Below are 9,590 nucleotides of genomic sequence, written 5' to 3'. Positions count from 1 at the left end.
AGCAGGAGCAGGAGAAGAAGAGAGGGTGAGGGGGATGGAGGAGAGGGTGAGGGGGCTGGGGGAGAGGGATGGTGTGTGACAGAGAACAACCCACTAGAGAGGTGGCCACCCCCGCAGAGAAGCCAGCAGAACAGCCCACCTCAGCTCCCGACAAAAGCCTCGACACCACAGCAGAACAGTCCACATCAGACCCTGACCATAGCGTCAACATCACAGCGGGACAGACAAATGAAGAACCCCAAGCCCAGGGGATCTCAACCCCTCTGAGCACCCCCTCTGTCAGATCACACCCTGTCAGCCACCCTGACAGCCCTCCTGACAACCCCCCCACACCCACTGAGGACAAACACAAGACACAGATTCTACTCCTTATGGACTCAAACGGGAAATATATAAAAGAAAAAACTCCTGTGCCCAAACACCTTCTGTCTGAGGACCAACTAGGTTCACCCAGCCACATAATAATACACCCAGCGCACCCTAGACCTTCTGTCTGAGGACCAACTAGGTTCACCCAGCCACATAATAATACACCCAGCGCACCCTAGACCTTCTATCTGAGGACCTACTAGGTTTATCCAGCCACATAATAATACACCCAGCTCGCCTTAGACCTTCTATCTGAGGACCTACTAGGTTTATCCAGCCACATAATAATACACCCAGCTCGCCTTAGACCTTCTGTCTGAGGACCTACTAGGTTCACCCAGCCACATAATAATACACCCAGCGCACCCTAGACCTTCTATCTGAGGACCTACTAGGTTCACCCAGCCACATAATAATACACCCAGCGCACCCTAGACCTTCTGTCTGAGGACCAACTAGGTTCACCTAGCCACATAATAATACACAGAGGCACAAACAACCTGAGAACACAGCAGGAAAGAGGAGCCACAGCACTGAAGGGAGTGATTGACAAAGCTTCTACTACATTTTCCCAATGCACAAGTGGTAATCTCCACCCTGCTACCATACAGCATGTAAACACAAATATTTCCCGTGACTGTGCCTCAAAACCAAATGTTTTCCTGGCCCACCACTCCACCCTGGACTTGAACAGCCTTTATGACCACGTCCACCTATACAAGGCAGTAGTGCCCGGCTCTAAAGGACGTTGCTCTCAAACGCAGACCGAACACTTCACACAGGAGCAACAGATCAATAGACACCCCGCCCAGACCAGCGAGACACTCTCCCAGACCTGTGGGACCCTCGGACCTACACATAGAGGACCCACGCCGAGGGGACCTACATCCAGACCACAACACCACCAGCCACATCCACACCCCAACCAATCAAACCCCCCACCCAAGTCAACCATGCGCACACCCCATTGAGGCCCCCTCAGATCAGGCCTATACCCCTCCTGCCCACCCCACTCCCGCAAAGTGGGCATGGAAGTCACACATATGCCCAGGCCGTGAGCGGACAAACAGCCCAACCCCCAATCTTACACTAACCCAAGCCAATGGCATGTAACAGATGCTCAGCAGGCTCTGCTCACACTTACTGGCCCGAGGCCAAACCACACGACCAACAACATTCGATACTTTATGGAACACAAATCCTTCACTATCTCATCCTGGAATATCCAAGGCCTGAGGTCATCTGCCTTTGGACTAAAGAGCAGGAACCTGGACTTCATCAATGAAATCGGAAATACAGACATTGTCATCCTAAAAGAAACATGGTATAGAGGAGACGGACCCACTGGTTGCCCTCTAGGTTACAGAGAGCTGGTAGTCCCATCCACCAAACTACAGGGAAACAGGGAAGGGACTCAGGGGGCATGCTAAGATATCCCTCTAGTGGTGTGTGGGCTGTGCTTTGGCAAAGTGGGTTTGGTTATATCCTTCCTGTTTGGCCCTGTCTGGGGGTATCATCGGATGGGGCCACAGTGCCTCCTGACCCCTCCTGTCTCAGCCTCCAGTATTTATGCTGAAGTAGTTTATGTGTCGGGGGGCTAGGGTCAGTTTGTTATATCTGGAGTACTTCTCCTGTCTTGTCCGGTGTCCTGTGTGAATTTAAGTATGCTCTCTCTAATTCTCTCTTTCTCTCTTTCTTTCTCTCTCTCGGAGGACCTGAGCCCTAGGACCATGCCTCAGGACTACCTGGCATGATGACTCCTTGCTGTCCCCATTCCACCTGGCTGTGCTGCTGCTCCAGTTTCAACTGTTCTGCCTGTGATTATTATTATTTAACCATGCTGGTCATTTATGAACATTTGAACATCTTGGCCATGTTCTGTTATAATCTTCACCCGGCACAGCCAGAAGAGGACTGGCCACCTCTCATAGCCTAGTTCCTCTCTAGGTTTCTTCCTAGGTTTTGGCCTTTCTAGGGAGTTTTTCCCAGCCACCGTGCTTCTACACCTGCATTGCTTGCTGTTTGGGGTTTTAGGCTGTGTCACACCATGACCATAGTTTGCTTTGTATGTTTCTATGTTTTGGTTGGCCAGGGTGTGATCTGAGTGGGCATTCTATGTTGGATGTCTTGTTTGTCTATTTCTATATCTGGCCTGATTTAGGTAGCCTGGGTTTCACTGTGTGTTTGTGGGTGATTGTTCCTGTCTCTGTGTTTTGTACCAGATAGGGCTGTTTTTGGTTTGCCACGTTTATTGTTTTTGTTAGTTTATTCATGTCTAGTGTCTTTATTAAAGAACATGAATAACCACCACGCTGCGTTTTGGTCCGCCTCTACTTCACCTAAAGAAAACCGGTACAGGCTGGGATTCTGTACACCACTTTGAGATATCAGCTGATGTACGAAGAGATATATAAATACATTTGATTTGATTTAATTTGGTTTAGAGCAGACCTAACTCACTCCATTAAATTTATCAAAACAGGAACATGGCTAGAAATTAAAAAATGAATTATTTTAAAAGAGGTAAATGTCCTCCTGTGTACTACCTATATCCCCCCACTAGAATCCTCATACTTTAAAGAAGACAGCTTCTCCATCCTGGAGGGGAAGATCAATAATTCCCCCCCCCCAGGGACATGTACTAGTCTGTGGTGACCTAAATCCCAGAACCGGACAAGAACCTGACACCTTCAGCACAGAAGGGGACAAACACCTGACTGCAGGTGACAGCATTCCCTCCCCCATATGCCCCCATAGACACAACTATGACAAAACAACCAACAAAAACGGGTCACAACTCTTGCAGCTCTGTCGCACGCTGGGTATGTACATAGTCAATGGTAGGCTTCAAGGTGACTCCTATGGTAGGTACACCTATAGCTCATCTCTTGGCAGTAGTACTGTAGACTACTTTATCACTGACCTCAACCCAGCGTCTCCCAGAGTGTTCACAGTCAGCCCACTGACACCCCTATCAGATCACAGCAAAATCACAGTCTACCTGAACAGAGCAATACTCAATCATGAGGCATCAAAGCCAAAAGAACTGAGTAATATTAATAAGAAATGCTATAGATGGAAGGAATGTAGTGTGGAAACTTACCAAAAAACAAATAGGCAACAACAAATTCAATCCCGTTTAGACAACTTCCTGGACTAAATGTTCCACTGTAAAACTGTGGCAGCAGAAAATCTATTCGATCTCTCAGCTAAAATAAAAAAATGTCAAACAGAAAACTGAAGACAATGAACAACAACAGCAAATGGTTTGATGAAGAATGTAAAAACCTAAGAAGGAAATTGAGAAACCTGTCCAACCAAAAACATAGAAACATAGAAAACCTGAGTCTACGCCTTCACTATGGTGAGTCACTAAAACAATACAGAAATACACTACGGAAAAAGAAGGAACAGCACGTCAGAAATCAGCTCAATGTAATTAAAGAATACACAGACTATAACCACTACCGGGAAAATTGGAAAACATTAGACAAACAACAACACAAAGAGTTATCTATCCAAAAGAGAGATGTATGGGTAAACCACTCTTCCAGTCATGTTGGCCCTATAACAAACAACAAACAGCCAAAACATATACATGATCAAATACAAATCTTAGACTCAACTATTAAAGACGACCAGAACCCACTGGATTCTCTAATTACCTTGAATGAACTACAGGACAAAATAAAAAACCCTCCTACCCAAAAAGGCCTGTGATGTTGATGGTATCCTCAATGAAATTATCAAATATGCACACAACAAATTACGATTGGCTATACTTAAACTCTCTAACATCGTCCTTAGCGCTGGCATCTTCCCCAATATTTGGAACCAATGACTGATCACCCCAATCTACAAAAGTGAAGACAAATTTGACCCCAATACCTGCTGTGGGATATGAGTCAACAGCAACCTTGGGAAAATCCTCTGCACTTTCATTAACAGCAGACTTGTACATTTCCTCAATGAAATCAATGTACTGAGCAAAGGAAAAGTATTCTCATGTATTGTTGATTTTTTTTAAAGCCTTCAATTCAATTTGGCATAAGGGTCTACTGTACAAATTGATGGAAAGTGGTATTGGGGGAAAAACATACAACATTATAATATCCATGTACACAAACAACAAGTGTGCAGTTTAAATAGGCAGAAAACCTACACATTTCTTCCCATTAGGCCGTGGGGTGAGACAGGGATGCAGCTTAAGCCCCACCCTCTTCAAAATATACATCAACCAATTGGCAAGGGCACTAGAACAGTCTGCAGCACATGGCCTCACCTTACTAGAATCTGAAGTCAAATGTATCCTGTTTGCTGATGATCTGGTACTTCTGTCACCAACCAGGGAGGGCCTACAGCAGCACCTAGATCTTCTGCACAGATTCTGCCAGACCTGGGCCCTGACAGTAAAACTCAGAAAGACCAAAATAATGGCGTTCCAAAAAAGGTCCAGTCACCAGGATCACAAATCAAATTCCATCTAGACACTGTTGCACTAGAGCACACAAAAAACTATACATACCTTGGCCTAAACATCAGCACAACAACTTCCACAAAGCTGTGAACGATCTGAGAGACAAGGCAAGAAGGGCATTCTATGCCATCAAAAGGAACATAAAATTCAACATTCCAATTAGGATCGGGCTACAAATACTTGAATCAGTTATAGAACTGTCACAATAATTTTCAATCCCAATGATGATAACTAAAAATTATTTAAGCTTTGACCAATCGCCAAGCTTTGACTAATCCTTGAGGTTTGTAAGACCCTGGGTTTAATAATAATTAGGCAAAGACTCAGCTTCTGCAAAAGGCTGATTTCTTTATTCACGAGAACGTTCTGAAGATTAAATAAAAAGACATGTCACTTTATAACTCTCACCCCCCTACCTACTTACACGCACATACGGACACACAAACAGTAGGTGGGATGTATCTTTCCCACAGTCCTCATTCCTCGTTTATCACTTCCAGGCTGGCAGTTCTATCCTCCAGAGATTAGAGGGACCTTTACAGGACTCCCTTTCCTGTCGGAAGTTTCTTAGAGTTCCAACCATGTCAGGTCATGCATAGTTTAATTGTTCTCTGTATTTTCTTAGTCACACATAGACATTTCTCTCCATTACTGGTCTCGACCAAACCTTATTAGACTTAAGTTTATAACTTGAATTATTCATTATACATGTTACATAATCTAAAAATTACTAATAGTTACGTTTGTCTAATTATTCATACATGTTACGCGTTTCAGGGTGGAATTCTTTAGTCATTACCTTAAACATATAGATTCCCTTATCAAGAACCCATTGCCCTTTATGGTTGTGAGGTCTGAGGTCCGCTCACCAACCAGGAATTCACAAAATTGGACAAACACCATATTGAGACTCTGCATGCAGAATTCTGCAAAAACATCCTCTGGGAACAACGTAAAACACCAAATAATGCATGCTGAGCCGAATTAGGCCAGTAACTGCTAATTATCAAAATCCAGAAAATAGACATTAAACTCCACAACCAGCTAAAAGAAAGTGATTCCCAAACCTTCCACAACAAAGCCATCACCTACAGAGAAAATAGTCCCCTTGTCATGTTATGTCTTGTCCCTGTGCTTTCTCTTCTCTTCGTTTCCCCCTGCTGGTCGTATTAGGTTACTATCTTTCTCTCTCTCTTTCGTTCCGTTCCTGCTCCCAGCTCTTCCCCATTCTCCTAACGACCTCGTTTACTCTCTCTCACCTGTCTCCTCTTTTGCCCTCTGATTATGTCTCTATTTCTCTCTCTGTTTCTGCTTCTGTCCTTGTCGGATTCTTGTTTGCTTTGCCCTTGTCCCGTCCTGTCGTTATCTGCCTCTTCATTAGATGCTGCGTGTGAGCAGGTGTCTCTGTCCTCTACGGCCCGCACCTACCCAGAGGGACCTGCAGTCTGTTGCCGCTAGCCCTGCAATTCTCCTCTACTACTAGAAGGAGGACTCCCCTGCAAAGATAGAGGATTTATGTTTTCCCTGTTTGGACATTAAAAGTACTGTTTTTGTTGAATCGCTGTTGGGTCCTCACTCACCTGCATAACAGAAGAATCCGACCAAGAATGGACCCAGCGACTTCGGATCCTCTCTACTCAGCCGTCGAGATCCAGGGAGCGATGCTAGGCAGACACGAGCAGGAATTGTCTGCTGCTCAACATGCCGTTGAGACCCTGGCCGCCCAAGTCTCCGACCTCTCGAAACATATTCACAATCTCCGCCTCGATCCACCGGCTACTTCCAGGGCTTCCGAGTCTCCGGAGCCCAGAATTAATAACCCACCGTGTTACTCTGGGGAGCCCACTGAATGCCGCTCGTTCCTCACCCAGTGTGATATTGTGTTCTCTCTCCAGCCCAACACGTACTCCAGGGGTACAGCTCGTATCGCCTACGTCATATCTCTCCTTACTGGACGGGCTCGTGAGTGGGGCACGGCAATCTGGGAGGCAAGGGCTGAGTGTACTAACCAGTATCAGAACTTTAAGGAGGAGATGATACGGGTTTTTGATCGTTCAGTTTTTGGGAAAGAAGCTTCCAGGGCCTTGTCTTCCCTATGTCAAGGTAATCGATCCATAACGGACTACTCTATAGAGTTTCGCACTCTTGCTGCCTCCAGTGACTGGAACGAGCCAGCGTTGCTCGCTCGTTTTCTGGAGGGTCTCCACGCGGAGGTAAAGGATGAGATTCTCTCCCGGGAGGTTCCTTCCAGCGTGGATTCTTTGATTGAACTCGCTATTCGCATAGAACGACGGGTAGATCTTCGTCACCGAGCTCGTGGAAGAGAGCTTGCGTTATCCGTTTCCCCCCTCTCCGCATCACTACCATCTTCCTCTACTGGCTCAGGTGCTGAGCCCATGCAGCTGGGGGGTATTCGCATCTCGACTAAGGAGAGGGAACGGAGAATCACCAACCGCCTCTGTCTCTATTGCGGTTCCGCTGGTCATTTTGTCATTTCATGTCCAGTAAAAGGCCTGAGCTCATCAGTAAGCGGAGGGCTACTGGTGAGCGCTTCTACTCAGGTCTCTCCTTCAAGATCCTGTACTACCTTGTCGGTCCATCTACGCTGGACCGGTTCGGCAGCTTCCTGCAGTGCCTTGATAGACTCTGGGGCGGAGGGTTGTTTTATGGACGAAGCCTGGGCTCGGGAACATGACATTCCTCTCAGACAGTTAGGGGAGCCCACGGCCATGTTCGCCTTGGATGGTAGTCCTCTCCCCAGGATTCAGCGTGAAACGCTACCTTTAACCCTCACTGTCTCTGGTAATCATAGCGAAACCATTTATTTTTTGATTTTTCGTTCACCTTTTACACCTGTTGTTTTGGGCCATCCCTGGCTAGTGTGTCATAATCCTTCTATTAATTGGTCTAGTAATTCTATCCTCTCCTGGAACGTCTCTTGTCATGTGAAATGTTTAATGTCTGCTATCCCTCCTGTTTCTTCTGCCCCCTCTTCACAGGAGGAGCCTGGTGATTTGACAGGGGTGCCGGAGGAATATCATGATCTGCGCACGGTCTTCAGTCGGTCCAGGGCCACCTCCCTTCCTCCTCACCGGTCGTATGATTGTAGTATAGATCTCCTTCCGGGTACCACTCCCCGGGTAGACTATACTCTCTGTCGGCTCCCGAACGTAAGGCTCTCGAAGATTATTTGTCTGTAGCTCTCGACGCCGGTACCGTAGTCCCTTCCTCCTCTCCCGCCGGAGCAGGGTTTTTTTGTTAAGAAAAGGACGGGACCCTGCGTCCCTGCGTGGATTATCGAGGGCTGAATGACATAACGGTTAAGAATCGTTATCCGCTTCCCCTTATGTCTTCAGCCTTCGAGATCCTGCAGGGAGCCAGGTTTTTCACTAAGTTGGACCTTCGTAACGCTTACCATCTCGTGCGTATCAGGGAGGGGGACGAGTGGAAAACGGCGTTTAACACTCCGTTAGGGCACTTTGAATACCGGGTTCTGCCGTTTGGTCTCGCTAACGCTCCAGCTGTCTTTCAGGCATTAGTGAATGATGTACTGAGAGACATGCTGAACATCTTTGTTTTCGTTTACCTTGACGATATCCTGATTTTTTCACCGTCACTCCAGATTCATGTTCAGCACGTTCGACGTGTCCTCCAGCGCCTTTTAGAGAATTGTCTTTATGTGAAGGCTGAGAAGTGCGCTTTTCATGTCTCCTCCGTCACATTTCTCGGTTCTGTTATTTCCGCTGAAGGCATTCAGATGGATTCCGCTAAGGTCCAAGCTGTCAGTGATTGGCCCGTCCCTAAGTCACGTGTCGAGCTGCAGCGCTTTCTCGGTTTCGCAAATTTCTATCGTCGTTTCATTCGTAATTTCGGTCAGGTGGCAGCTCCTCTCACAGCCCTTACTTCTGTCAAGACGTGCTTTAAGTGGTCCGTTTCCGCCCAGGGAGCTTTTGATCTCCTCAAGAAGCGTTTTACATCCGCTCCTATCCTTGTTACACCTGACGTCTCTAGACAGTTCATTGTCGAGGTTGACGCTGTCAGAGGTGGGCGTGGGAGCCATTCTGTCCCAGCGCTCCCAATCTGACGATAAGGTCCATCCTTGCGCGTATTTTTCTCATCGCCTGTCGCCGTCGGAACGTAACTATGATGTGGAAACCGCAAACTGCTCGCCATCCGCTTAGCCCTAGGCGAATGGCGACAGTGGTTGGAGGGGGCGACCGTTCCTTTGTCGTTTGGACTGACCATAAGAACCTTGAGTACATCCGTTCTGCCAAACGACTTAATGCGCGTCAGGCTCGTTGGGCGCTGTTTTTCGCTCGTTTCGAGTTCGTTATTTCTTATCGTCCGGGCTCTAAGAACACCAAGCCTGATGCTTTGTCCCGTCTCTTCTGTTCTTCAGTAGCCTCCACCGACCCCGAGGGGATTCTCCCTGAGGGGCGTGTTGTCGGGTTGACTGTCTGGGGAATTGAGAGGCAGGTAAAGCAAGCACTCACTCACACTCCGTCGCCGCGCGCTTGTCCTAGGAACCTTCTTTTCGTTCCCATTCCTACTCATCTGGCCGTTCTTCAGTGGGCTCACTCTGCCAAGTTAGCCGGCCATCCCGGCGTTCGGGGTACGCTTGCTTCTATTCGCCAGCGTTTCTGGTGGCCCACTCAGGAGCGTGACACGCGTCGTTTCGTGGCTGCTTGTTCGGACTGCGCGCAGACTAAGTCCGGTAACTCTCCTCCTGCCGGTCGTCTCAGAC

The sequence above is a fragment of the Oncorhynchus nerka genome, linkage group LG4 (genome assembly GCF_034236695.1).
Source record: "Oncorhynchus nerka isolate Pitt River linkage group LG4, Oner_Uvic_2.0, whole genome shotgun sequence".
NCBI lineage: Eukaryota > Metazoa > Chordata > Actinopteri > Salmoniformes > Salmonidae > Oncorhynchus > Oncorhynchus nerka.
This window is presented reverse-complemented; position numbering follows the sequence as displayed.